A 26186-nucleotide genomic window follows, 5' to 3' on the forward strand; every position below is an offset into this window, starting at 1 on the left:
TTTTACAAAGTTCACTGAGGTGCCATATGCAAGTAAATCAAAGGTCTTTTCTTTTCTCAGTTTTGATACCACTGTATATCAGTTCAATGGTGCATAAAAACCTTAAGTATGGATGAGCCTAAATCTTGAATTGTGAATGTCATGCAATTTTCCAATTTTGTTTGAATATCTTCCACCAATGGTGCTACAGCGCAGGCTATAAATATCTTTCAAACAGTTGTTGTGATTTCCATATTGGCCACTATATGCATTCAAAAATAGCTCAAGCATTGGTGGTATAGTGGTTAGCATAGCTGCCTTCCAAGCAGTTGACCCGGGTTCGATTCCCGGCCAATGCATCCTTTTCCTTATGTGCTGTTTTCGCACTTATAGTTATTGCTTAAGATATGCTCAGATGACAAGGTCCATAGAAAATGTTAAAATCCTTGTAGAAATCATGATTCCTTCTTAGCAGATGACTTTTGATTCCACCAATGCTTGATTAAAGATTTGTGAATACATTTTACAAAGTTCACTGAGGTGCCATATGCAAGTACATCAAAGGTCTTTTCTTTTCTCAGTTTTGATACTACTGTATATCAGTTCTATGGTGCATAAAAACCTTAAGTATGGATGAGCCTAAATCTTGAATTGTGAATGTCATGCAATTTTCCAATTTTGTTTGAATATCTTCCACCAATGGTGCTACAGCGCAGGCTATAAATATCTTTCAAACAGTTGTTGTGATTTCCATATTGGTCACTATATGCATTTGGAAAGTGCTCAAGCATTGGTGGTATAGTGGTGAGCATAGCTGCCTTCCAAGCAGTTGATCCGGGTTCGATTCCCGGCCAATGCATCCTTTTCCTTATGTGCTGTTTTCGCACTTATAGTTGTTGCTTAAGATATGCTCAGATGACAAGGTCCATAGAAAATGTTAAAATCTTTGTAGAAATCACTGAGGTGCCATATGCAAGTAAATCGAAGGTCTTTTCTTTTCTCAGTTTTGATACCACTGTATGTCAGTTCAATGGTGCATAAAAACCTTAAGTATGGATGAGCCTAAATCTTGAATTGTGAATGTCATGCAATTTGCCAATTTTGTTTGAATATCTACCACCAATGGTGCTACAGCGCAGGCTATAAAAATCTTTCAAACAGTTGTTGTGATTTCCATATTGGCCACTATATGCATTTGAAAAGAGCTCAAGCATTGGTGGTATAGTGGTAAGCATAGCTGCCTTCCAAGCAGTTAACCCGGGTTCGATTCCCGGCCAATGCATCCTTTTCCTTATGTGCTGTTTTCGCACTTATAGTTGTTGCTTAAGATATGCTCAGATGACAAGGTCCATAGAAAATGTTAAAATCTTTGTAGAAATCACTGAGGTGCCATATGCAAGTAAATCGAAGGTCTTTTCTTTTCTCAGTTTTGATACCACTGTATGTCAGTTCAATGGTGCATAAAAACCTTAAGTATGGATGAGCCTAAATCTTGAATTGTGAATGTCATGCAATTTGCCAATTTTGTTTGAATATCTACCACCAATGGTGATACAGCGCAGGCTATAAAAATCTTTCAAACAGTTGTTGTGATTTCCATATTGGCCACTATATGCATTTGAAAAGTGCTCAAGCATTGGTGGTATAGTGGTGAGCATAGCTGCCTTCCAAGCAGTTGACCCGGGTTCGATTCCCGGCCAATGCATCCTTTTCCTTATGTGCTGTTTTCGCACTTATAGTTGTTGCTTAAGATATGCTCAGATGACAAGGTCCATAGAAAATGTTAAAATCTTTGTAGAAATCATGATTCCTTCTTAGCAGATGACTTTTGATTCCACCACTGCTTGATTAAAGATTTGTAAATACATTTTACAAAGTTCACTGAGGTGCCATATGCAAGTAAATCGAAGGTCTTTTCTTTTCTCAGTTTTGATACCACTGTATATCAGTTCAATGGTGCATAAAAACCTTAAGTATGGATGAGCCTAAATCTTGAATTGTGAATGTCATGCAATTTTCCAATTTTGTTTGAATATCTTCCACCAATGGTGCTACAGCGCAGGCTATAAATATCTTTCAAACAGTTGTTGTGATTTCCATATTGGTCACTATATGCATTTGGAAAGTGCTCAAGCATTGGTGGTATAGTGGTGAGCATAGCTGCCTTCCAAGCAGTTGATCCGGGTTCGATTCCCGGCCAATGCATCCTTTTCCTTATGTGCTGTTTTCGCACTTATAGTTGTTGCTTAAGATATGCTCAGATGACAAGGTCCATAGAAAATGTTAAAATCTTTGTAGAAATCACTGAGGTGCCATATGCAAGTAAATCGAAGGTCTTTTCTTTTCTCAGTTTTGATACCACTGTATGTCAGTTCAATGGTGCATAAAAACCTTAAGTATGGATGAGCCTAAATCTTGAATTGTGAATGTCATGCAATTTGCCAATTTTGTTTGAATATCTACCACCAATGGTGCTACAGCGCAGGCTATAAAAATCTTTCAAACAGTTGTTGTGATTTCCATATTGGCCACTATATGCATTTGAAAAGTGCTCAAGCATTGGTGGTATAGTGGTGAGCATAGCTTCCTTCCAAGCAGTTGACCCGGGTTCGATTCCCGGCCAATGCATCCTTTTCCTTATGTGCTGTTTTCGCACTTATAGTTGTTGCTTAAGATATGCTCAGATGACAAGGTCCATAGAAAATGTTAAAATCTTTGTAGAAATCATGATTCCTTCTTAGAAGATGACTTTTGATTCCACCACTGCTTGATTAAAGATTTGTAAATACATTTTACAAAGTTCACTGAGGTGCCATATGCAAGTAAATCGAAGGTCTTTTCTTTTCTCAGTTTTGATACCACTGTATATCAGTTCAATGGTGCATAAAAACCTTAAGTATGGATGAGCCTAAATCTTGAATTGTGAATGTCATGCAATTTTCCAATTTTGTTTGAATATCTTCCACCAATGGTGCTACAGCGCAGGCTATAAATATCTTTCAAACAGTTGTTGTGATTTCCATATTGACCACTATATGCATTTGAAAAGTGCTCAAGCATTGGTGGTATAGTGGTGAGCATAGCTGCTTTTCAAGCAATTGACCCGGGTTTGATTCCCGGCCAATGCATTCTTTTCCTTATGTGCTGTTTTCACACTTAAAGTTGTTGCTTAAGATATGCTCAGATGACAAGGTCCATAGAAAATGTTAAAATCTTTTTAGAAATCATGATTCCTTCTTAGCAGATGACTTTTGATTCCACCACTGCTTGATTAAAGATTTGTAAATACATTTTACAAAGTTCACTGAGGTGCCATATACAAGTAAATCGAAGGTCTTTTCTTTTCTCAGTTTTGATACCACTGTATATCAGTTCAATGGTGCATAAAAACCTTAAGTATGGATGAGCCTAAATTTTGAATTGTGAATGTCATGCAATTTGCCAATTTTGTTTGAATATCTTCCACCAATGGTGCTACAGCGCAGGCTATAAATATCTTTCAAACAGTTGTTGTGATTTCATTATTGGCCACTATATGCAATAGAAACGAGCTCAAGCATTAGTGGTATAGTGGTGAGCATAGCTGCCTTCCAAGCAGTTGACTCGGGTTCTATTCCCGGCCAATGCATCGTTTTCCTTATGTGCTGTTTTCGCACTTATAGTTGTTGCTTAAGATATGCTCAGATGACAAGGTCCATAGAAAATGTTAAAATCTTTGTAGAAATCATGATTCCTTCTTAGCAGATGACTTTTGATTCCACCACTGCCTGATTAAAGATTTGTAAATACATTTTACAAAGTTCACTGAGGTGCCATATGCAAGTAAATCGAAGGTCTTTTCTTTTCTCAGTTTTGATACCACTGTATGTCAGTTCAATGGTGCATAAAAACCTTTAGTATGGATGAGCCTAAATCTTGAATTGTAAATGTCATGCAATTTGCCAATTTTGTTTGAATATCTTCCACCAATGGTGCTACAGCGCAGGCTATAAATATCTTTCAAACAGTTGTTGTGATTTCCATATTGGCCACTATATGCAATCGAAAAGAGCTCAAGCATTGGTGGTATAGTGGTGAGCAAAGCGGTCTTCCAAGCAGTTGACCCGGGTACGATTCCCGGCCAATGCATCCTTTTCCTTATGTGCTGTTTTCGCACTTATAGTTGTTGCTTAAGATATGCTCAGATGACAAGGTCCATAGAAAATGTTAAAATCTTTGTAGAAATCATGATTCCTTCTTAGCAGATGACTTTTGATTCCACCACTGCCTGATTAAAGATTTGTAAATACATTTTACAAAGTTCACTGAGGTGCCAGAGCAAGTAAATCAAAGGTCTTTTCTTTTCTCAGTTTTGATACCACTGTATATCAGTTCAATGGTGCATAAAAACCTTAAGTATGGATGAGCCTAAATCTTGAATTGTGAATGTCATGCAATTTGCCAATTTTGTTTGAATATCTTCCACCAATGGTGCTACAGTGCAGGCTATAAATATCTTTCAAACAGTTGTTGTGATTTCCATATTGGCCACTATATGCATTCGAAAAGAGCTCAAGCATTGGTGGTATAGTGCTGAGCATAGCTGCCTTCCAAGCAGTTTACCCGGGTTCGATTCCCGGCCAATGCATCCTTTTCCTTATGTGCTGTTTTCGCACTTATAGTTGTTGCTTAAGATATGCTCAGATGACAAGGTCCATAGAAAATGTTAAAATCTTTGTAGAAATCATGATTCCTTCTTAGAAGATGACTTTTGATTCCACCACTGCTTGATTAAAGATTTGTAAATACATTTTACAAAGTTCACTGAGGTGCCATATGCAAGTAAATCGAAGGTCTTTTCTTTTCTCAGTTTTGATACCACTGTATATCAGTTCAATGGTGCATAAAAACCTTAAGTATGGATGAGCCTAAATCTTGAATTGTGAATGTCATGCAATTTTCCAATTTTGTTCTAATATCTTCCACCAATGGTGCTACAGCGCAGGCTATAAATATCTTTCAAACAGTTGTTGTGATTTCCATATTGACCACTATATGCATTTGAAAAGTGCTCAAGCATTGGTGGTATAGTGGTGAGCATAGCTGCTTTTCAAGCAATTGACCCGGGTTTGATTCCCGGCCAATGCATTCTTTTCCTTATGTGCTGTTTTCACACTTAAAGTTGTTGCTTAAGATATGCTCAGATGACAAGGTCCATAGAAAATGTTAAAATCTTTTTAGAAATCATGATTCCTTCTTAGCAGATGACTTTTGATTCCACCACTGCTTGATTAAAGATTTGTAAATACATTTTACAAAGTTCACTGAGGTGCCATATACAAGTAAATCGAAGGTCTTTTCTTTTCTCAGTTTTGATACCACTGTATATCAGTTCAATGGTGCATAAAAACCTTAAGTATGGATGAGCCTAAATTTTGAATTGTGAATGTCATGCAATTTGCCAATTTTGTTTGAATATCTTCCACCAATGGTGCTACAGCGCAGGCTATAAATATCTTTCAAACAGTTGTTGTGATTTCCATATTGGCCACTATATGCAATAGAAACGAGCTCAAGCATTAGTGGTATAGTGGTGAGCATAGCTGCCTTCCAAGCAGTTGACTCGGGTTCTATTCCCGGCCAATGCATCGTTTTCCTTATGTGCTGTTTTCGCACTTATAGTTGTTGCTTAAGATATGCTCAGATGACAAGGTCCATAGAAAATGTTAAAATCTTTGTAGAAATCATGATTCCTTCTTAGCAGATGACTTTTGATTCCACCACTGCCTGATTAAAGATTTGTAAATACATTTTACAAAGTTCACTGAGGTGCCATATGCAAGTAAATCAAAGGTCTTTTCTTTTCTCAGTTTTGATACCACTGTATATCAGTTCAATGGTGCATAAAAACCTTAAGTATGGATGAGCCTAAATCTTGAATTGTGAATGTCATGCAATTTGCCAATTTTGTTTGAATATCTACCACCAATGGTGCTACAGCGCAGGATATAAAAATCTTTCAAACAGTTGTTGTGATTTCCATATTGGCCACTATATGCATTCGAAAAGAGCTCAAGCATTGGTGGTATAGTGCTGAGCATAGCTGCCTTCCAAGCAGTTTACCCGGGTTCGATTCCCGGCCACTGCATCCTTTTCCTTATGTGCTGTTTTCGCACTTATAGTTGTTACTTAAGATATGCTCAGATGACAAGGTCCATAGAAAATGTTAAAATCTTTGTAGAAATCATGATTCTTTCTTAGCAGATGACTTTTGATTCCACCACTGCATGATTAAACATTTGTAAACACATTTTACAAAGTTCACTGAGGTGCCATATGCAAGTACATCAAAGGTCTTTTCTTTTCTCAGTTTTGATACCACTGTATATCAGTTCCATGGTGCATAAAAACCTTAAGTATGGATGAGCCTAAATCTTGAATTGTGAATGTCATGCAATTTGCCAATTTTGTTTGAATATCTACCACCAATGGTGCTACAGCGCAGGATATAAAAATCTTTCAAACAGTTGTTGTGATTTCCATATTGGCCACTATATGCATTTGAAAAGTGCTCAAGCATTGGTGGTATAGTGGTGAGCATAGCTGCCTTCCAAGCAGTTGACCCGGGTTCGATTCCCGGCCAATGCATCCTTTTCCTTATGTGCTGTTTTCGCACTTATAGTTGTTGCTTAAGATATGCTCAGATGACAAGGTCCATAGAAAATGTTAAAATCTTTGTAGAAATCATGATTCCTTCTTAGCAGATGACTTTTGATTCCACCACTGCTTGATTAAAGATTTGTAAATACATTTTACAAAGTTCACTGAGGTGCCATATGCAAGTAAATCGAAGGTCTTTTCTTTTCTCAGTTTTGATACCACTGTATATCAGTTCAATGGTGCATAAAAACCTTAAGTATGGATGAGCCTAAATCTTGAATTGTGAATGTCATGCAATTTTCCAATTTTGTTTGAATATCTTCCACCAATGGTGCTACAGCGCAGGCTATAAATATCTTTCAAACAGTTGTTGTGATTTCCATATTGACCACTATATGCATTTGAAAAGTGCTCAAGCATTGGTGGTATAGTGGTGAGCATAGCTGCTTTTCAAGCAATTGACCCGGGTTTGATTCCCGGCCAATGCATTCTTTTCCTTATGTGCTGTTTTCACACTTAAAGTTGTTGCTTAAGATATGCTCAGATGACAAGGTCCATAGAAAATGTTAAAATCTTTTTAGAAATCATGATTCCTTCTTAGCAGATGACTTTTGATTCCACCACTGCTTGATTAAAGATTTGTAAATACATTTTACAAAGTTCACTGAGGTGCCATATGCAAGTACATCAAAGGTCTTTTCTTTTCTCAGTTTTGATACCACTGTATATCAGTTCAATGGTGCATAAAAACCTTAAGTATGGATGAGCCTAAATTTTGAATTGTGAATGTCATGCAATTTGCCAATTTTGTTTGAATATCTTCCACGAATGCTGCTACAGCGCAGGCTATAAATATCTTTCAAACAGTTGTTGTGATTTCCATATTGGCCACTATATGCATTTGAAGAGAGCTCAAGCATTGGTGGTATAGTGGTGAGCATAGCTGCCTACCAAGCAGTTGACTCGGGTTCTATTCCCGGCCAATGCATCGTTTTCCTTATGTGCTGTTTTCGCACTTATAGTTGTTGCTTAAGATATGCTCAGATGACAAGGTCCATAGAAAATGTTAAAATCTTTGTAGAAATCATGATTCCTTCTTAGCAGATGCCTTTTTATTCCACCACTGCCTAATTAAAGATTTGTAAATACATTTTACAAAGTTCACTGAGGTGCCATATGCAAGTAAATCGAAGGTCTTTTCTTTTCTCAGTTTTGATACCACTGTATATCAGTTCAATGGTGCATAAAAACCTTAAGTATGGATGAGCCTAAATCTTGAATTGTGAATGTCATGCAATTTTCCAATTTTGTTTGAATATCTTCCACCAATGGTGCTACAGCGCAGGCTATAAATATCTTTCAAACAGTTGTTGTGATTTCCATATTGACCACTATATGCATTTGAAAAGTGCTCAAGCATTGGTGGTATAGTGGTGAGCATAGCTGAATTCCAAGCAGTTGACCCGGGTTCAATTCCCGGCCAATGCATTCTTTTCCTTATGTGCTGTTTTCACACTTATAGTTATTGCTTAAGATATGGTCAGATGACAAGGTCCATAGAAAATGTTAAAATCCTTGTAGAAATCATGATTCCTTCTTAGCAGATGACTTTTGATTCCACCACTGCTTGATTAAAGATTTGTGAATACATTTTACAAAGTTCACTGAGGTGCCATATGCAAGTACATCAAAGGTCTTTTCTTTTCTCAGTTTTGATACCACTGTATATCAGTTCTATGGTGCATAAAAACCTTAAGTATGGATGAGCCTAAATCTTGAATTGTGAATGTCATGCAATTTTCCAATTTTGTTTGAATATCTTCCACCAATGGTGCTACAGCGCAGGCTATAAATATCTTTCAAACAGTTGTTGTGATTTCCATATTGACCACTATATGCATTTGAAAAGTGCTCAAGCATTGGTGGTATAGTGGTGAGCATAGCTGCTTTTCAAGCAATTGACCCGGGTTTGATTCCCGGCCAATGCATTCTTTTCCTTATGTGCTGTTTTCACACTTAAAGTTGTTGCTTAAGATATGCTCAGATGACAAGGTCCATAGAAAATGTTAAAATCTTTTTAGAAATCATGATTCCTTCTTAGCAGATGACTTTTGATTCCACCACTGCTTGATTAAAGATTTGTAAATACATTTTACAAAGTTCACTGAGGTGCCATATGCAAGTACATCAAAGGTCTTTTCTTTTCTCAGTTTTGATACCACTGTATATCAGTTCAATGGTGCATAAAAACCTTAAGTATGGATGAGCCTAAATTTTGAATTGTGAATGTCATGCAATTTGCCAATTTTGTTTGAATATCTTCCACGAATGCTGCTACAGCGCAGGCTATAAATATCTTTCAAACAGTTGTTGTGATTTCCATATTGGCCACTATATGCATTTGAAGAGAGCTCAAGCATTGGTGGTATAGTGGTGAGCATAGCTGCCTACCAAGCAGTTGACTCGGGTTCTATTCCCGGCCAATGCATCGTTTTCCTTATGTGCTGTTTTCGCACTTATAGTTGTTGCTTAAGATATGCTCAGATGACAAGGTCCATAGAAAATGTTAAAATCTTTGTAGAAATCATGATTCCTTCTTAGCAGATGACTTTTGATTCCACCACTGCTTGATTAAAGATTTGTAAATACATTTTACAAAGTTCACTGAGGTGCCATATGCAAGTAAATCGAAGGTCTTTTCTTTTCTCAGTTTTGATACCACTGTATGTCAGTTCAATGGTGCATAAAAACCTTAAGTATGGATGAGCCTAAATCTTAAATTGTGAATGTCATGCAATTTGCCAATTTTGTTTGAATATCTACCACCAATGGTGCTACAGCGCAGGCTATAAAAATCTTTCAAACAGTTGTTGTGATTTCCATATTGGCCACTATATGCATTTGAAAAGAGCTCAAGCATTGGTGGTATAGTGGTGAGCATAGCTGCCTTCCAAGCAGTTAACCCGGGTTCGATTCCCGGCCAATGCATCCTTTTCCTTATGTGCTGTTTTCGCACTTATAGTTGTTGCTTAAGATATGCTCAGATGACAAGGTCCATAGAAAATGTTAAAATCTTTGTAGAAATCACTGAGGTGCCATATGCAAGTAAATCGAAGGTCTTTTCTTTTCTCAGTTTTGATACCACTGTATGTCAGTTCAATGGTGCATAAAAACCTTAAGTATGGATGAGCCTAAATCTTGAATTGTGAATGTCATGCAATTTGCCAATTTTGTTTGAATATCTACCACCAATGGTGCTACAGCGCAGGCTATAAAAATCTTTCAAACAGTTGTTGTGATTTCCATATTGGCCACTATATGCATTTGAAAAGTGCTCAAGCATTGGTGGTATAGTGGTGAGCATAGCTGCCTTCCAAGCAGTTGACCCGGGTTCGATTCCTGGCCAATGCATCCTTTTCCTTATGTGCTGTTTTCGCACTTATAGTTGTTGCTTAAGATATGCTCAGATGACAAGGTCCATAGAAAATGTTAAAATCTTTGTAGAAATCATGATTCCTTCTTAGCAGGTGACTTTTGATTCCACCACTGCTTGATTAAAGATTTGTAAATACATTTTACAAAGTTCACTGAGGTGCCATATGCAAGTAAATCGAAGGTCTTTTCTTTTCTCAGTTTTGATACCACTGTATATCAGTTCAATGGTGCATAAAAACCTTAAGTATGGATGAGCCTAAATCTTGAATTGTGAATGTCATGCAATTTTCCAATTTTGTTTGAATATCTTCCACCAATGGTGCTACAGCGCAGGCTATAAATATCTTTCAAACAGTTGTTGTGATTTCCATATTGACCACTATATGCATTTGAAAAGTGCTCAAGCATTGGTGGTATAGTGGTGAGCATAGCTGCTTTTCAAGCAATTGACCCGGGTTTGATTCCCGGCCAATGCATTCTTTTCCTTATGTGCTGTTTTCACACTTAAAGTTGTTGCTTAAGATATGCTCAGATGACAAGGTCCATAGAAAATGTTAAAATCTTTTTAGAAATCATGATTCTTTCTTAGCAGATGACTTTTGATTCCACCACTGCATGATTAAACATTTGTAAACACATTTTACAAAGTTCACTGAGGTGCCATATGCAAGTACATCAAAGGTCTTTTCTTTTCTCAGTTTTGATACCACTGTATATCAGTTCCATGGTGCATAAAAACCTTAAGTATGGATGAGCCTAAATCTTGAATTGTGAATGTCATGCAATTTGCCAATTTTGTTTGAATATCTACCACCAATGGTGCTACAGCGCAGGATATAAAAATCTTTCAAACAGTTGTTGTGATTTCCATATTGGCCACTATATGCATTTGAAAAGTGCTCAAGCATTGGTGGTATAGTGGTGAGCATAGCTGCCTTCCAAGCAGTTGACCCGGGTTCGATTCCCGGCCAATGCATCCTTTTCCTTATGTGCTGTTTTCGCACTTATAGTTGTTGCTTAAGATATGCTCAGATGACAAGGTCCATAGAAAATGTTAAAATCTTTGTAGAAATCATGATTCCTTCTTAGCAGATGACTTTTGATTCCACCACTGCTTGATTAAAGATTTGTAAATACATTTTACAAAGTTCACTGAGGTGCCATATGCAAGTAAATCGAAGGTCTTTTCTTTTCTCAGTTTTGATACCACTGTATATCAGTTCAATGGTGCATAAAAACCTTAAGTATGGATGAGCCTAAATCTTGAATTGTGAATGTCATGCAATTTTCCAATTTTGTTTGAATATCTTCCACCAATGGTGCTACAGCGCAGGCTATAAATATCTTTCAAACAGTTGTTGTGATTTCCATATTGACCACTATATGCATTTGAAAAGTGCTCAAGCATTGGTGGTATAGTGGTGAGCATAGCTGCTTTTCAAGCAATTGACCCGGGTTTGATTCCCGGCCAATGCATTCTTTTCCTTATGTGCTGTTTTCACACTTAAAGTTGTTGCTTAAGATATGCTCAGATGACAAGGTCCATAGAAAATGTTAAAATCTTTTTAGAAATCATGATTCCTTCTTAGCAGATGACTTTTGATTCCACCACTGCTTGATTAAAGATTTGTAAATACATTTTACAAAGTTCACTGAGGTGCCATATGCAAGTACATCAAAGGTCTTTTCTTTTCTCAGTTTTGATACCACTGTATATCAGTTCAATGGTGCATAAAAACCTTAAGTATGGATGAGCCTAAATTTTGAATTGTGAATGTCATGCAATTTGCCAATTTTGTTTGAATATCTTCCACGAATGCTGCTACAGCGCAGGCTATAAATATCTTTCAAACAGTTGTTGTGATTTCCATATTGGCCACTATATGCATTTGAAGAGAGCTCAAGCATTGGTGGTATAGTGGTGAGCATAGCTGCCTACCAAGCAGTTGACTCGGGTTCTATTCCCGGCCAATGCATCGTTTTCCTTATGTGCTGTTTTCGCACTTATAGTTGTTGCTTAAGATATGCTCAGATGACAAGGTCCATAGAAAATGTTAAAATCTTTGTAGAAATCATGATTCCTTCTTAGCAGATGCCTTTTTATTCCACCACTGCCTAATTAAAGATTTGTAAATACATTTTACAAAGTTCACTGAGGTGCCATATGCAAGTAAATCGAAGGTCTTTTCTTTTCTCAGTTTTGATACCACTGTATATCAGTTCAATGGTGCATAAAAACCTTAAGTATGGATGAGCCTAAATCTTGAATTGTGAATGTCATGCAATTTTCCAATTTTGTTTGAATATCTTCCACCAATGGTGCTACAGCGCAGGCTATAAATATCTTTCAAACAGTTGTTGTGATTTCCATATTGACCACTATATGCATTTGAAAAGTGCTCAAGCATTGGTGGTATAGTGGTGAGCATAGCTGAATTCCAAGCAGTTGACCCGGGTTCAATTCCCGGCCAATGCATTCTTTTCCTTATGTGCTGTTTTCACACTTATAGTTATTGCTTAAGATATGGTCAGATGACAAGGTCCATAGAAAATGTTAAAATCCTTGTAGAAATCATGATTCCTTCTTAGCAGATGACTTTTGATTCCACCACTGCTTGATTAAAGATTTGTGAATACATTTTACAAAGTTCACTGAGGTGCCATATGCAAGTACATCAAAGGTCTTTTCTTTTCTCAGTTTTGATACCACTGTATATCAGTTCTATGGTGCATAAAAACCTTAAGTATGGATGAGCCTAAATCTTGAATTGTGAATGTCATGCAATTTTCCAATTTTGTTTGAATATCTTCCACCAATGGTGCTACAGCGCAGGCTATAAATATCTTTCAAACAGTTGTTGTGATTTCCATATTGACCACTATATGCATTTGAAAAGTGCTCAAGCATTGGTGGTATAGTGGTGAGCATAGCTGCTTTTCAAGCAATTGACCCGGGTTTGATTCCCGGCCAATGCATTCTTTTCCTTATGTGCTGTTTTCACACTTAAAGTTGTTGCTTAAGATATGCTCAGATGACAAGGTCCATAGAAAATGTTAAAATCTTTTTAGAAATCATGATTCCTTCTTAGCAGATGACTTTTGATTCCACCACTGCTTGATTAAAGATTTGTAAATACATTTTACAAAGTTCACTGAGGTGCCATATGCAAGTACATCAAAGGTCTTTTCTTTTCTCAGTTTTGATACCACTGTATATCAGTTCAATGGTGCATAAAAACCTTAAGTATGGATGAGCCTAAATTTTGAATTGTGAATGTCATGCAATTTGCCAATTTTGTTTGAATATCTTCCACGAATGCTGCTACAGCGCAGGCTATAAATATCTTTCAAACAGTTGTTGTGATTTCCATATTGGCCACTATATGCATTTGAAGAGAGCTCAAGCATTGGTGGTATAGTGGTGAGCATAGCTGCCTACCAAGCAGTTGACTCGGGTTCTATTCCCGGCCAATGCATCGTTTTCCTTATGTGCTGTTTTCGCACTTATAGTTGTTGCTTAAGATATGCTCAGATGACAAGGTCCATAGAAAATGTTAAAATCTTTGTAGAAATCATGATTCCTTCTTAGCAGATGACTTTTGATTCCACCACTGCTTGATTAAAGATTTGTAAATACATTTTACAAAGTTCACTGAGGTGCCATATGCAAGTAAATCGAAGGTCTTTTCTTTTCTCAGTTTTGATACCACTGTATGTCAGTTCAATGGTGCATAAAAACCTTAAGTATGGATGAGCCTAAATCTTAAATTGTGAATGTCATGCAATTTGCCAATTTTGTTTGAATATCTACCACCAATGGTGCTACAGCGCAGGCTATAAAAATCTTTCAAACAGTTGTTGTGATTTCCATATTGGCCACTATATGCATTTGAAAAGAGCTCAAGCATTGGTGGTATAGTGGTGAGCATAGCTGCCTTCCAAGCAGTTAACCCGGGTTCGATTCCCGGCCAATGCATCCTTTTCCTTATGTGCTGTTTTCGCACTTATAGTTGTTGCTTAAGATATGCTCAGATGACAAGGTCCATAGAAAATGTTAAAATCTTTGTAGAAATCACTGAGGTGCCATATGCAAGTAAATCGAAGGTCTTTTCTTTTCTCAGTTTTGATACCACTGTATGTCAGTTCAATGGTGCATAAAAACCTTAAGTATGGATGAGCCTAAATCTTGAATTGTGAATGTCATGCAATTTGCCAATTTTGTTTGAATATCTACCACCAATGGTGCTACAGCGCAGGCTATAAAAATCTTTCAAACAGTTGTTGTGATTTCCATATTGGCCACTATATGCATTTGAAAAGTGCTCAAGCATTGGTGGTATAGTGGTGAGCATAGCTGCCTTCCAAGCAGTTGACCCGGGTTCGATTCCTGGCCAATGCATCCTTTTCCTTATGTGCTGTTTTCGCACTTATAGTTGTTGCTTAAGATATGCTCAGATGACAAGGTCCATAGAAAATGTTAAAATCTTTGTAGAAATCATGATTCCTTCTTAGCAGGTGACTTTTGATTCCACCACTGCTTGATTAAAGATTTGTAAATACATTTTACAAAGTTCACTGAGGTGCCATATGCAAGTAAATCGAAGGTCTTTTCTTTTCTCAGTTTTGATACCACTGTATATCAGTTCAATGGTGCATAAAAACCTTAAGTATGGATGAGCCTAAATCTTGAATTGTGAATGTCATGCAATTTTCCAATTTTGTTTGAATATCTTCCACCAATGGTGCTACAGCGCAGGCTATAAATATCTTTCAAACAGTTGTTGTGATTTCCATATTGACCACTATATGCATTTGAAAAGTGCTCAAGCATTGGTGGTATAGTGGTGAGCATAGCTGCTTTTCAAGCAATTGACCCGGGTTTGATTCCCGGCCAATGCATTCTTTTCCTTATGTGCTGTTTTCACACTTAAAGTTGTTGCTTAAGATATGCTCAGATGACAAGGTCCATAGAAAATGTTAAAATCTTTTTAGAAATCATGATTCCTTCTTAGCAGATGACTTTTGATTCCACCACTGCTTGATTAAAGATTTGTAAATACATTTTACAAAGTTCACTGAGGTGCCATATGCAAGTACATCAAAGGTCTTTTCTTTTCTCAGTTTTGATACCACTGTATATCAGTTCAATAGTGCATAAAAACCTTAAGTATGGATGAGCCTAAATTTTGAATTGTGAATGTCATGCAATTTGCCAATTTTGTTTGAATATCTTCCACGAATGCTGCTACAGCGCAGGCTATAAATATCTTTCAAACAGTTGTTGTGATTTCCATATTGGCCACTATATGCATTTGAAGAGAGCTCAAGCATTGGTGGTATAGTGGTGAGCATAGCTGCCTACCAAGCAGTTGACTCGGGTTCTATTCCCGGCCAATGCATCGTTTTCCTTATGTGCTGTTTTCGCACTTATAGTTGTTGCTTAAGATATGCTCAGATGACAAGGTCCATAGAAAATGTTAAAATCTTTGTAGAAATCATGATTCCTTCTTAGCAGATGCCTTTTTATTCCACCACTGCCTAATTAAAGATTTGTAAATACATTTTACAAAGTTCACTGAGGTGCCATATGCAAGTAAATCGAAGGTCTTTTCTTTTCTCAGTTTTGATACCACTGTATATCAGTTCAATGGTGCATAAAAACCTTAAGTATGGATGAGCCTAAATCTTGAATTGTGAATGTCATGCAATTTTCCAATTTTGTTTGAATATCTTCCACCAATGGTGCTACAGCGCAGGCTATAAATATCTTTCAAACAGTTGTTGTGATTTCCATATTGACCACTATATGCATTTGAAAAGTGCTCAAGCATTGGTGGTATAGTGGTGAGCATAGCTGCCTTCCAAGCAGTTGACCCGGGTTCAATTCCCGGCCAATGCATTCTTTTCCTTATGTGCTGTTTTCACACTTATAGTTATTGCTTAAGATATGCTCAGATGACAAGGTCCATAGAAAATGTTAAAATCCTTGTAGAAATCATGATTCCTTCTTAGCAGATGACTTTTGATTCCACCACTGCTTGATTAAAGATTTGTGAATACATTTTACAAAGTTCACTGAGGTGCCATATGCAAGTACATCAAAGGTCTTTTCTTTTCTCAGTTTTGATACCACTGTATATCAGTTCTATGGTGCATAAAAACCTTAAGTATGGATGAGCCTAAATCTTGAATTGTGAATGTCATGCAATTTTCCAATTTTGTTTGAATATCTTCCACCAATGGTGCTACAGCGCAGGCTATAAATATCTTTCAAACAGTTGTTGTGATTTCCATATTGGTCACTATATGCATTTGGAAAGTGCTCAAGCATTGGTGGTATAGTGGTGAGCATAGCTGCCTTCCAAGCAGTTGACCCGGGTTCGATTCCCAACCAATGCACCCTTTTCCTTATGTGCTGTTTTCGCACTTATAGTTGTTGCTTAAGATATGCTCAGATGACAAGGTCCATAGAAAATGTTAAAATCTTTGTAGAAATCACTGAGGTGCCATATGCAAGTAAATCGAAGGTCTTTTCTTTTCTCAGTTTTGATACCACTGTATGTCAGTTCAATGGTGCATAAAAACCTTAAGTATGGATGAGCCTAAATCTTGAATTGTGAATGTCATGCAATTTTCCAATTTTGTTTGAATATCTTCCACCAATGGTGCTACAGTGCAGGCTATAAATATCTTTCAAACAGTTGTTGTGATTTCCATATTGGTCACTATATGCATTTGGAAAGTGCTCAAGCATTGGTGGTATAGTGGTGAGCATAGCTGCCTTCCAAGCAGTTGACCCGGGTTCGATTCCCGGCCAATGCATCCTTTTCCTTATGTGCTGTTTTCGCACTTATAGTTGTTGCTTAAGATATGCTCAGATGACAAGGTCCATAGAAAATGTTAAAATCTTTGTAGAAATCACTGAGGTGCCATATGCAAGTAAATCGAAGGTCTTTTCTTTTCTCAGTTTTGATACCACTGTATGTCAGTTCAATGGTGCATAAAAACCTTAAGTATGGATGAGCCTAAATCTTGAATTGTGAATGTCATGCAATTTGCCAATTTTGTTTGAATATCTACCACCAATGGTGCTACAGCGCAGGCTATAAAAATCTTTCAAACAGTTGTTGTGATTTCCATATTGGCCACTATATGCATTTGAAAAGAGCTCAAGCATTGGTGGTATAGTGGTGAGCATAGCTGCCTTCCAAGCAGTTAACCCGGGTTCGATTTCCGGCCAATGCATCCTTTTCCTTATGTGCTGTTTTCGCACTTATAGTTGTTGCTTAAGATATGCTCAGATGACAAGGTCCATAGAAAATGTTAAAATCTTTGTAGAAATCACTGAGGTGCCATATGCAAGTAAATCGAAGGTCTTTTCTTTTCTCAGTTTTGATACCACTGTATGTCAGTTCAATGGTGCATAAAAACCTTAAGTATGGATGAGCCTAAATCTTGAATTGTGAATGTCATGCAATTTGCCAATTTTGTTTGAATATCTACCACCAATGGTGCTACAGCGCAGGCTATAAAAATCTTTCAAACAGTTGTTGTGATTTCCATATTGGCCACTATATGCATTTGAAAAGTGCTCAAGCATTGGTGGTATAGTGGTGAGCATAGCTGCCTTCCAAGCAGTTGACCCGGGTTCGATTCCCGGCCAATGCATCCTTTTCCTTATGTGCTGTTTTCGCACTTATAGTTGTTGCTTAAGATATGCTCAGATGACAAGGTCCATAGAAAATGTTAAAATCTTTGTAGAAATCATGATTCCTTCTTAGCAGATGACTTTTGATTCCACCACTGCTTGATTAAAGATTTGTAAATACATTTTACAAAGTTCACTGAGGTGCCATATGCAAGTAAATCGAAGGTCTTTTCTTTTCTCAGTTTTGATACCACTGTATGTCAGTTCAATGGTGCATAAAAACCTTAAGTATGGATGAGCCTAAATCTTAAATTGTGAATGTCATGCAATTTGCCAATTTTGTTTGAATATCTACCACCAATGGTGCTACAGCGCAGGCTATAAAAATCTTTCAAACAGTTGTTGTGATTTCCATATTGGCCACTATATGCATTTGAAAAGAGCTCAAGCATTGGTGGTATAGTGGTGAGCATAGCTGCCTTCCAAGCAGTTAACCCGGGTTCGATTCCCGGCCAATGCATCCTTTTCCTTATGTGCTGTTTTCGCACTTATAGTTGTTGCTTAAGATATGCTCAGATGACAAGGTCCATAGAAAATGTTAAAATCTTTGTAGAAATCACTGAGGTGCCATATGCAAGTAAATCGAAGGTCTTTTCTTTTCTCAGTTTTGATACCACTGTATGTCAGTTCAATGGTGCATAAAAACCTTAAGTATGGATGAGCCTAAATCTTGAATTGTGAATGTCATGCAATTTGCCAATTTTGTTTGAATATCTACCACCAATGGTGCTACAGCGCAGGCTATAAAAATCTTTCAAACAGTTGTTGTGATTTCCATATTGGCCACTATATGCATTTGAAAAGTGCTCAAGCATTGGTGGTATAGTGGTGAGCATAGCTGCCTTCCAAGCAGTTGACCCGGGTTCGATTCCTGGCCAATGCATCCTTTTCCTTATGTGCTGTTTTCGCACTTATAGTTGTTGCTTAAGATATGCTCAGATGACAAGGTCCATAGAAAATGTTAAAATCTTTGTAGAAATCATGATTCCTTCTTAGCAGGTGACTTTTGATTCCACCACTGCTTGATTAAAGGTTTGTAAATACATTTTACAAAGTTCACTGAGGTGCCATATGCAAGTAAATCGAAGGTCTTTTCTTTTCTCAGTTTTGATACCACTGTATATCAGTTCAATGGTGCATAAAAACCTTAAGTATGGATGAGCCTAAATCTTGAATTGTGAATGTCATGCAATTTTCCAATTTTGTTTGAATATCTTCCACCAATGGTGCTACAGCGCAGGCTATAAATATCTTTCAAACAGTTGTTGTGATTTCCATATTGACCACTATATGCATTTGAAAAGTGCTCAAGCATTGGTGGTATAGTGGTGAGCATAGCTGCTTTTCAAGAAATTGACCCGGGTTTGATTCCCGGCCAATGCATTATTTTCCTTATGTGCTGTTTTCACACTTAAAGTTGTTGCTTAAGATATGCTCAGATGACAAGGTCCATAGAAAATGTTAAAATCTTTTTAGAAATCATGATTCCTTCTTAGCAGATGACTTTTGATTCCACCACTGCTTGATTAAAGATTTGTAAATACATTTTACAAAGTTCACTGAGGTGCCATATGCAAGTACATCAAAGGTCTTTTCTTTTCTCAGTTTTGATACCACTGTATATCAGTTCAATGGTGCATAAAAACCTTAAGTATGGATGAGCCTAAATTTTGAATTGTGAATGTCATGCAATTTGCCAATTTTGTTTGAATATCTTCCACGAATGCTGCTACAGCGCAGGCTATAAATATCTTTCAAACAGTTGTTGTGATTTCCATATTGGCCACTATATGCATTTGAAGAGAGCTCAAGCATTGGTGGTATAGTGGTGAGCATAGCTGCCTACCAAGCAGTTGACTCGGGTTCTATTCCCGGCCAATGCATTGTTTTCCTTATGTGCTGTTTTCGCACTTATAGTTGTTGCTTAAGATATGCTCAGATGACAAGGTCCATAGAAAATGTTAAAATCTTTGTAGAAATCATGATTCCTTCTTAGCAGATGCCTTTTTATTCCACCACTGCCTAATTAAAGATTTGTAAATACATTTTACAAAGTTCACTGAGGTGCCATATGCAAGTAAATCGAAGGTCTTTTCTTTTCTCAGTTTTGATACCACTGTATATCAGTTCAATGGTGCATAAAAACCTTAAGTATGGATGAGCCTAAATCTTGAATTGTGAATGTCATGCAATTTTCCAATTTTGTTTGAATATCTTCCACCAATGGTGCTACAGCGCAGGCTATAAATATCTTTCAAACAGTTGTTGTGATTTCCATATTGACCACTATATGTATTTGAAAAGTGCTCAAGCATTGGTGGTATAGTGGTGAGCATAGCTGCCTTCCAAGCAGTTGACCCGGGTTCAATTCCCGGCCAATGCATTCTTTTCCTTATGTGCTGTTTTCACACTTATAGTTATTGCTTAAGATATGCTCAGATGACAAGGTCCATAGAAAATGTTAAAATCTTTGTAGAAATCATGATTCCTTCTTAGCAGATGACTTTTGATTCCACCACTGCCTGATTAAAGATTTGTAAATACATTTTACACAGTTCACTGAGGTGCCATATACAAGTAAATTGAAGGTCTTTTCTTTTCTTAGTTTTGATACCACTGTATGTCAGTTCAATAGTGCATAAAAACCTTAAGTATGGATGAGCCTAAATCTTGAATTGTGAATGTCATGCAATTTGCCAATTTTATTTGAATATCTTCCACCAATGGTGCTACAGCGCAGGCTATAAATATCTTTCAAACAGTTGTTGTGATTTCCATATTGGCCACTATATGCAATAGAAACGAGCTCAAGCATTAGTGGTATAGTGGTGAGCATAGCTGCCTTCCAAGCAGTTGACCCGGGTTCGATTCCCGGCCAATGCATCCTTTTCCTTATGTGCTGTTTTCGCACTTATAGTTGTTGCTTAAGATATGCTCAGATGACAAGGTCCATAGAAAATGTTAAAATCTTTGTAGAAATCATGATTCCTTCTTAGCAGATGACTTTTGATTCCACCACTGCCTGATTAAAGATTTGTAAATACATTTTACAAAGTTCACTGAGGTGCCATATGCAAGTAAATCGAAGGTCTTTTCTTTTCTCAGTTTTGATACCACTGTATGTCAGTTCAATGGTGCATAAAAACCTTTAGTATGGATGAGCCTAAATCTTGAATTGTAAATGTCATGCAATTTGCCAATTTTGTTTGAATATCTTCCACCAATGGTGCTACAGCGCAGGCTATAAATATCTTTCAAACAGTTGTTGTGATTTCCATATTGGCCACTATATGCAATCGAAAAGAGCTCAAGCATTGGTGGTATAGTGGTGAGCAAAGCGGTCTTCCAAGCAGTTGACCCGGGTACGATTCCCGGCCAATGCATCCTTTTCCTTATGTGCTGTTTTCGCACTTATAGTTGTTGCTTAAGATATGCTCAGATGACAAGGTCCATAGAAAATGTTAAAATCTTTGTAGAAATCATGATTCCTTCTTAGCAGATGACTTTTGATTCCACCACTGCCTGATTAAAGATTTGTAAATACATTTTACAAAGTTCACTGAGGTGCCATATGCAAGTAAATCAAAGGTCTTTTCTTTTCTCAGTTTTGATACCACTGTATATCAGTTCAATGGTGCATAAAAACCTTAAGTATGGATGAGCCTAAATCTTGAATTGTGAATGTCATGCAATTTGCCAATTTTGTTTGAATATCTACCACCAATGGTGCTACAGCGCAGGATATAAAAATCTTTCAAACAGTTGTTGTGATTTCCATATTGGCCACTATATGCATGTGAAAAGTGCTCAAGCATTGGTGGTATAGTGGTGAGCATAGCTGCCTTCCAAGCAGTTGACCCGGGTTCGATTCCCGGCCAATGCATCCTTTTCCTTATGTGCTGTTTTCGCACTTATAGTTGTTGCTTAAGATATGCTCAGATGACAAGGTCCATAGAAAATGTTAAAATTTTTGTAGAAATCATGATTCCTTCTTAGCAGATGACTTTTGATTCCACCACTGCTTGATTAAAGATTTGTAAAAACATTTTACAAAGTTCACTGAGGTGCCATATGCAAGTAAATCAAAGGTATTTTCTTTTCTCAGTTTTGATACCACTGTATATCAGTTCAATGGAGCATAAAAACCTTAAGTATGGATGAGCCTAAATCTTGAATTGTGAATGTCATGCAATTTTCCAATTTTGTTTGAATATCTTCCACCAATGGTGCTACAGCGCAGGCTATAAATATCTTTCAAACAGTTTTTGTGATTTCCATATTGGCCACTATATGCATTTGAAGAGAGCTCAAGCATTGGTGGTATAGTGGTGAGCATAGCTGCCTTCCAAGCAGTTAACCCGGGTTCGATTCCCGGCCAATGCATCCTTTTCCTTATGTGCTGTTTTCGCACTTATAGTTGTTGCTTAAGATATGCTCAGATGACAAGGTCCATAGAAAATGTTAAAATCTTTGTAGAAATCATGATTCCTTCTTAGCAGATGACTTTTGATTCCACCACTGCTTGATTAAAGATTTGTAAATACATTTTACAAAGTTCACTGAGGTGCCATATGCAAGTTAATCGAAGGTCTTTTCTATTCTCAGTTTTGATACCGCTGTATATCAGTACAATGGTGCATAAAAACCTTAAGTATGGATGAGCTTAAATCATGAATTGTGAATGTCATGCAATTTGCCAATTTTGTTTGAAAATCTTCCACAAATGGTGCTACAGCACAGGCTATAAATATCTTTCAAACAGTTGTTGTGATTTCCATATTAGCCACTATATGCATTTGAAACGCACTCAAGCATTGGTGGTATAGTGGTGAGCATATCTGCCTTCCAAGCAGTTGACCCGGGTTTGATTGCCGGCCAATGCATCATTTTCCTAATGTGCTATTTTGGAACTTATAGTTGTTGCTTAAGATATGCTCAGATGACAAGGTCCATAAAAAATGTTAAAAGCTTTGTAGAAATCATGATTCCTTCTTAGCAGATGACTTTTGATTCCACCACTGCCTGATTAAAGATTTGTAAACACTTTTTTACAAAGTTCACTGAGGTGCCATATGCAAGTGCATCAAAGGTCTTTTCTTTTCTCAGTTTTGATACCACTGTATATCAGTTCAATGGTGCATAAAAACCTTAAGTATGAATGAGCCTAAATCTTGAATTGTGAATGTCATGCAATTTGCCAATTTTGTTTGAATATCTTCCACCAATGGTGCTACAGCGCAGGCTATAAATATCTTTCAAACAGGTTTTGTGGTTTCCATATTAGCCACTATATGCATTTGAAAAGTACTCAAGCATTTAATGTTATAGTGGTGAGCATAGCTGCCTTCCAAGCAGTTGACTCGGGTTTCATTCCTGGCCAATGCATCATTTTCCTTATGTGCTGTTTTCGCACTTATATTTGTTGCTTAAGATATGCTCAGATGACAAGTTCCATAAAAAATGTTAAAAGCTTTGTAGAAATCATGATTCCTTCTTAGCAGATGACTTTTGATTCCACCACTGCCTGATTAAAGATTTGTAAACACATTTTACAAAGTTCACAGAGGTGCCATACGCAAGTACATCAAAGGTCTTTTCTTTTCTCAGTTTTGATACCACTGTATCTCAGTTCAATGGTACATAAAAACATTAAGAATGAATGAGCCTAAATCTTGAATTGTGAATGTCATGCAATTTGCCAATTTTGTTTGAATATCTTCCACCAATGGTGCTACAACGCAGGCTATATATGCAGTGAAAAAACGCTCAAGCATTGGTGGTATAGTGGTGAGCATAGCTGCCTTCCAAGCAGTTGACTCAGGTTCGATTCCCGGCCATTGCATCCTCTTCCTTATGTGCTGTTTTCACACTTATAGTTGTTGCTTAAGATATGCTCAGATGACAAGGTCCACAGAAAATGTTAAAATCTTTGTAGAAATCATGATTACTTCTTAGCAGATGACTTTAATTCTACCACTGCCTGATTAAAGATATGTAAATACATTTTACAAAGTTCACTGAGGTGCCATATGCAAGTAAATCGAAGGTCTTTTCTATTCTCAGTTTTTATGCCACTGTTAATCAGTTCAATGGTGCATAAAAACCTTAAGTATGGATGAGCCTAATTCTTGAATTGTGAATGTCATGCAATTTTCCAATTTTGTTTGAATATCTTCCACGAATGGTGCTACAGCGCAGGCTATAAATATCTTTCAAACAGTTGTTGTGATTTCCATATTGGCCACTATATGCATTTGAAAAGTGCTCAAGCATTGGTGGTATAGTGGTGAGCATAGCTGCCTTCCAAGCAGATGACCCGGGTTCGATTCCCGGACAATGCATCCTTTTCCTTATGTGCTGTTTTCGCACTTATAGTTGTTGCTTAAGATATGCTCAGATGACAAGGTCCATAGAAAATGTTAAAATCTTTGTAGAAATCATGATTCCTTCTTAGCAGATGACTTTTGATTCCACCATTGCCTGATTAAAGATTTGTAAATACATTTTACAAAGTTCACTGAGGTGCCATATGCAAGTAAATCGAAGGTCTTTTCTTTTCTCAGTTTTGATACCACTGTATATCAGTTCAATGGTGCATAAAAACCTTAAGTATGGATGAGCCTAAATCTTGAATTGTGAATGTCATGCAATTTGCCAATTTTGTTTGAATATCTTCCACCAATGGTGCTACAGCGCAGGCTATAAATATCTTTCAAACAGTTGTTGTGATTTCCATATTGGCCACTATATGCATTGGAAAAGCGCTCAAGCATTGGTGGTATAGTGGTGAGCATAGCTGCCTTCCAAGCAGTTGACCCGGGTCCGATTCCCGGCCAATGCATTCTTTTCCTTATGTGCTGTTTTCACACTTATAGTTATTGCTTAAGATATGCTCAGATGACAAGGTCCATAGAAAATGTTAAAATCCTTGTAGAAATCATGATTCCTTCTTAGCAGATGACTTTTGATTCCACCACTGCTTGTTTTAAGATTTGTGAATACATTTTACAAAGTTCACTGAGGTGCCATATGCAAGTACATCAAAGGTCTTTTCTTTTCTCAGTTTTGATACCACTGTATATCAGTTCTATGGTGCATAAAAACCTTAAGTATGGATGAGCCTAAATCTTGAATTGTGAATGTCATGCAATTTTCCAATTTTGTTTGAATATCTTCCACCAATGGTGCTACAGCGCAGGCTATAAATATCTTTTCAAACAGTTGTTGTGATTTCCATATTGGTCACTATATGCATTTGGAAAGTGCTCAAGCATTGGTGGTATAGTGGTGAGCATAGCTGCCTTCCAAGCAGTTAACCCGGGTTCGATTCCCGGCCAATGCATCCTTTTCCTTATGTGCTGTTTTCGCACTTATAGTTGTTGCTTAAGATATGCTCAGATGACAAGGTCCATAGAAAATGTTAAAATCTTTGTAGAAATCATGATTCCTTCTTAGCAGATGACTTTTGATTCCACCACTGCCTGATTAAAGATTTGTAAATACATTTTACAAAGTTCACTGAGGTGCCATATGCAAGTAAATCGAAGGTCTTTTCTTTTCTCAGTTTTGATACCACTGTATGTAAGTTCATTGGTGCATAAAAACCTTAAGTATGGATGAGCCAAAATCTTGAATTGTGAATGTCATGCAATTTGCCAATTTTGTTTGAATATCTTCCACCAATGGTGCTACAGCGCAGGCTATAAATATCTTTCAAACAGTTGTTGTGATTTCCATATTGGCCACTATATGCATCCGAAAAGAGCTCAAGCATTGGTGGTATAGTGGTGAGCATAGCTGCCTTCCAAGCTGTTGACCCGGGTTCGATTCCCGGCCAATGCATCCTTTTCCTTATGTGCTGTTTTCGCACTTATAGTTGTTGCTTAAGATATGCTCAGATGACAAGGTCCATAGAAAATGTTAAAATCTTTGTAGAAATCATGATTCCTTCTTAGCAGATGACTTTTTATTCCACCACTGCCTGATTAAAGATTTGTAAATACATTTTACAAAGTTCACTGAGGTGCCATATGCAAGTAAATCGAAGGTCTTTTCTTTTCTCAGTTTTGATACCACTGTATGTCAGTTCAATGGTGCATAAAAACCTTAAGTATGGATGAGCCTAAATCTTGAATTGTGAATGTCATGCAATTTGCCAATTTTGTTTGAATATCTTCCACCAATGGTGCTACAGCGCAGGCTATAAATATCTTTCAAACAGTTGTTGTGATTTCCATATTGGCCACTATATGCATTCGAAAATAGCTCAAGCATTGGTGGTATAGTGGTGAGCATAGCTGCCTTCCAAGCAGTTGACCCGGGTTCGATTCCCGGCCAATGCATCCTTTTCCTTATGTGCTGTTTTCGCACTTATAGTTGTTGCTTAAGATATGCTCAGATGACAAGGTCCATAGAAAATGTTAAA

The 26186-nt window shown here is 37.2% G+C and overlaps 40 non-coding genes across 40 annotated transcripts; all 40 read left to right on the top strand.

The window, feature by feature from the left end:
- The first annotated feature begins 266 nt into the window (after positions 1-266).
- Positions 267-338, top strand: TRNAG-UCC (transfer RNA glycine (anticodon UCC)). The gene has a single exon. It is a non-coding gene; the product is annotated as a tRNA-Gly (tRNA).
- Positions 339-766: 428 nt separating this feature from the next.
- TRNAG-UCC (transfer RNA glycine (anticodon UCC)) lies at positions 767-838 on the top strand. Its single transcript has one exon. It is a non-coding gene; the product is annotated as a tRNA-Gly (tRNA).
- Positions 839-1189: 351 nt separating this feature from the next.
- On the top strand, positions 1190-1261 carry TRNAG-UCC (transfer RNA glycine (anticodon UCC)). Its single transcript has one exon. It is a non-coding gene; the product is annotated as a tRNA-Gly (tRNA).
- A 351-nt stretch (positions 1262-1612) lies between these two features.
- On the top strand, positions 1613-1684 carry TRNAG-UCC (transfer RNA glycine (anticodon UCC)). The gene has a single exon. It is a non-coding gene; the product is annotated as a tRNA-Gly (tRNA).
- Positions 1685-2112: 428 nt separating this feature from the next.
- Positions 2113-2184, top strand: TRNAG-UCC (transfer RNA glycine (anticodon UCC)). Its single transcript has one exon. It is a non-coding gene; the product is annotated as a tRNA-Gly (tRNA).
- A 351-nt stretch (positions 2185-2535) lies between these two features.
- On the top strand, positions 2536-2607 carry TRNAG-UCC (transfer RNA glycine (anticodon UCC)). The gene has a single exon. It is a non-coding gene; the product is annotated as a tRNA-Gly (tRNA).
- A 428-nt stretch (positions 2608-3035) lies between these two features.
- On the top strand, positions 3036-3107 carry TRNAE-UUC (transfer RNA glutamic acid (anticodon UUC)). Its single transcript has one exon. It is a non-coding gene; the product is annotated as a tRNA-Glu (tRNA).
- A 1927-nt stretch (positions 3108-5034) lies between these two features.
- Positions 5035-5106, top strand: TRNAE-UUC (transfer RNA glutamic acid (anticodon UUC)). Its single transcript has one exon. It is a non-coding gene; the product is annotated as a tRNA-Glu (tRNA).
- Positions 5107-6534: 1428 nt separating this feature from the next.
- TRNAG-UCC (transfer RNA glycine (anticodon UCC)) lies at positions 6535-6606 on the top strand. Its single transcript has one exon. It is a non-coding gene; the product is annotated as a tRNA-Gly (tRNA).
- Positions 6607-7034: 428 nt separating this feature from the next.
- On the top strand, positions 7035-7106 carry TRNAE-UUC (transfer RNA glutamic acid (anticodon UUC)). The gene has a single exon. It is a non-coding gene; the product is annotated as a tRNA-Glu (tRNA).
- Positions 7107-7534: 428 nt separating this feature from the next.
- Positions 7535-7606, top strand: TRNAG-ACC (transfer RNA glycine (anticodon ACC)). Its single transcript has one exon. It is a non-coding gene; the product is annotated as a tRNA-Gly (tRNA).
- A 928-nt stretch (positions 7607-8534) lies between these two features.
- Positions 8535-8606, top strand: TRNAE-UUC (transfer RNA glutamic acid (anticodon UUC)). The gene has a single exon. It is a non-coding gene; the product is annotated as a tRNA-Glu (tRNA).
- A 428-nt stretch (positions 8607-9034) lies between these two features.
- On the top strand, positions 9035-9106 carry TRNAG-ACC (transfer RNA glycine (anticodon ACC)). Its single transcript has one exon. It is a non-coding gene; the product is annotated as a tRNA-Gly (tRNA).
- A 428-nt stretch (positions 9107-9534) lies between these two features.
- TRNAG-UCC (transfer RNA glycine (anticodon UCC)) lies at positions 9535-9606 on the top strand. The gene has a single exon. It is a non-coding gene; the product is annotated as a tRNA-Gly (tRNA).
- A 351-nt stretch (positions 9607-9957) lies between these two features.
- On the top strand, positions 9958-10029 carry TRNAG-UCC (transfer RNA glycine (anticodon UCC)). The gene has a single exon. It is a non-coding gene; the product is annotated as a tRNA-Gly (tRNA).
- Positions 10030-10457: 428 nt separating this feature from the next.
- On the top strand, positions 10458-10529 carry TRNAE-UUC (transfer RNA glutamic acid (anticodon UUC)). Its single transcript has one exon. It is a non-coding gene; the product is annotated as a tRNA-Glu (tRNA).
- A 428-nt stretch (positions 10530-10957) lies between these two features.
- Positions 10958-11029, top strand: TRNAG-UCC (transfer RNA glycine (anticodon UCC)). Its single transcript has one exon. It is a non-coding gene; the product is annotated as a tRNA-Gly (tRNA).
- Positions 11030-11457: 428 nt separating this feature from the next.
- Positions 11458-11529, top strand: TRNAE-UUC (transfer RNA glutamic acid (anticodon UUC)). Its single transcript has one exon. It is a non-coding gene; the product is annotated as a tRNA-Glu (tRNA).
- A 428-nt stretch (positions 11530-11957) lies between these two features.
- On the top strand, positions 11958-12029 carry TRNAG-ACC (transfer RNA glycine (anticodon ACC)). Its single transcript has one exon. It is a non-coding gene; the product is annotated as a tRNA-Gly (tRNA).
- A 928-nt stretch (positions 12030-12957) lies between these two features.
- TRNAE-UUC (transfer RNA glutamic acid (anticodon UUC)) lies at positions 12958-13029 on the top strand. The gene has a single exon. It is a non-coding gene; the product is annotated as a tRNA-Glu (tRNA).
- Positions 13030-13457: 428 nt separating this feature from the next.
- Positions 13458-13529, top strand: TRNAG-ACC (transfer RNA glycine (anticodon ACC)). The gene has a single exon. It is a non-coding gene; the product is annotated as a tRNA-Gly (tRNA).
- Positions 13530-13957: 428 nt separating this feature from the next.
- TRNAG-UCC (transfer RNA glycine (anticodon UCC)) lies at positions 13958-14029 on the top strand. Its single transcript has one exon. It is a non-coding gene; the product is annotated as a tRNA-Gly (tRNA).
- Positions 14030-14380: 351 nt separating this feature from the next.
- TRNAG-UCC (transfer RNA glycine (anticodon UCC)) lies at positions 14381-14452 on the top strand. Its single transcript has one exon. It is a non-coding gene; the product is annotated as a tRNA-Gly (tRNA).
- Positions 14453-14880: 428 nt separating this feature from the next.
- TRNAE-UUC (transfer RNA glutamic acid (anticodon UUC)) lies at positions 14881-14952 on the top strand. The gene has a single exon. It is a non-coding gene; the product is annotated as a tRNA-Glu (tRNA).
- A 428-nt stretch (positions 14953-15380) lies between these two features.
- TRNAG-ACC (transfer RNA glycine (anticodon ACC)) lies at positions 15381-15452 on the top strand. The gene has a single exon. It is a non-coding gene; the product is annotated as a tRNA-Gly (tRNA).
- A 428-nt stretch (positions 15453-15880) lies between these two features.
- Positions 15881-15952, top strand: TRNAG-UCC (transfer RNA glycine (anticodon UCC)). Its single transcript has one exon. It is a non-coding gene; the product is annotated as a tRNA-Gly (tRNA).
- An 851-nt stretch (positions 15953-16803) lies between these two features.
- On the top strand, positions 16804-16875 carry TRNAG-UCC (transfer RNA glycine (anticodon UCC)). The gene has a single exon. It is a non-coding gene; the product is annotated as a tRNA-Gly (tRNA).
- A 351-nt stretch (positions 16876-17226) lies between these two features.
- On the top strand, positions 17227-17298 carry TRNAG-UCC (transfer RNA glycine (anticodon UCC)). Its single transcript has one exon. It is a non-coding gene; the product is annotated as a tRNA-Gly (tRNA).
- Positions 17299-17649: 351 nt separating this feature from the next.
- On the top strand, positions 17650-17721 carry TRNAG-UCC (transfer RNA glycine (anticodon UCC)). Its single transcript has one exon. It is a non-coding gene; the product is annotated as a tRNA-Gly (tRNA).
- Positions 17722-18149: 428 nt separating this feature from the next.
- Positions 18150-18221, top strand: TRNAG-UCC (transfer RNA glycine (anticodon UCC)). The gene has a single exon. It is a non-coding gene; the product is annotated as a tRNA-Gly (tRNA).
- Positions 18222-18572: 351 nt separating this feature from the next.
- Positions 18573-18644, top strand: TRNAG-UCC (transfer RNA glycine (anticodon UCC)). Its single transcript has one exon. It is a non-coding gene; the product is annotated as a tRNA-Gly (tRNA).
- A 928-nt stretch (positions 18645-19572) lies between these two features.
- On the top strand, positions 19573-19644 carry TRNAG-ACC (transfer RNA glycine (anticodon ACC)). The gene has a single exon. It is a non-coding gene; the product is annotated as a tRNA-Gly (tRNA).
- A 428-nt stretch (positions 19645-20072) lies between these two features.
- TRNAG-UCC (transfer RNA glycine (anticodon UCC)) lies at positions 20073-20144 on the top strand. Its single transcript has one exon. It is a non-coding gene; the product is annotated as a tRNA-Gly (tRNA).
- Positions 20145-20572: 428 nt separating this feature from the next.
- On the top strand, positions 20573-20644 carry TRNAG-UCC (transfer RNA glycine (anticodon UCC)). The gene has a single exon. It is a non-coding gene; the product is annotated as a tRNA-Gly (tRNA).
- A 928-nt stretch (positions 20645-21572) lies between these two features.
- On the top strand, positions 21573-21644 carry TRNAG-UCC (transfer RNA glycine (anticodon UCC)). The gene has a single exon. It is a non-coding gene; the product is annotated as a tRNA-Gly (tRNA).
- Positions 21645-22072: 428 nt separating this feature from the next.
- On the top strand, positions 22073-22144 carry TRNAG-UCC (transfer RNA glycine (anticodon UCC)). The gene has a single exon. It is a non-coding gene; the product is annotated as a tRNA-Gly (tRNA).
- A 2386-nt stretch (positions 22145-24530) lies between these two features.
- Positions 24531-24602, top strand: TRNAG-UCC (transfer RNA glycine (anticodon UCC)). The gene has a single exon. It is a non-coding gene; the product is annotated as a tRNA-Gly (tRNA).
- A 429-nt stretch (positions 24603-25031) lies between these two features.
- TRNAG-UCC (transfer RNA glycine (anticodon UCC)) lies at positions 25032-25103 on the top strand. Its single transcript has one exon. It is a non-coding gene; the product is annotated as a tRNA-Gly (tRNA).
- A 428-nt stretch (positions 25104-25531) lies between these two features.
- TRNAG-UCC (transfer RNA glycine (anticodon UCC)) lies at positions 25532-25603 on the top strand. Its single transcript has one exon. It is a non-coding gene; the product is annotated as a tRNA-Gly (tRNA).
- A 428-nt stretch (positions 25604-26031) lies between these two features.
- Positions 26032-26103, top strand: TRNAG-UCC (transfer RNA glycine (anticodon UCC)). The gene has a single exon. It is a non-coding gene; the product is annotated as a tRNA-Gly (tRNA).
- Positions 26104-26186: the final 83 nt, after the last annotated feature.

The sequence above is a fragment of the Pseudophryne corroboree genome, unplaced genomic scaffold (assembly GCF_028390025.1).
Source record: "Pseudophryne corroboree isolate aPseCor3 unplaced genomic scaffold, aPseCor3.hap2 scaffold_2127, whole genome shotgun sequence".
NCBI classification, from domain to species: domain Eukaryota; kingdom Metazoa; phylum Chordata; class Amphibia; order Anura; family Myobatrachidae; genus Pseudophryne; species Pseudophryne corroboree.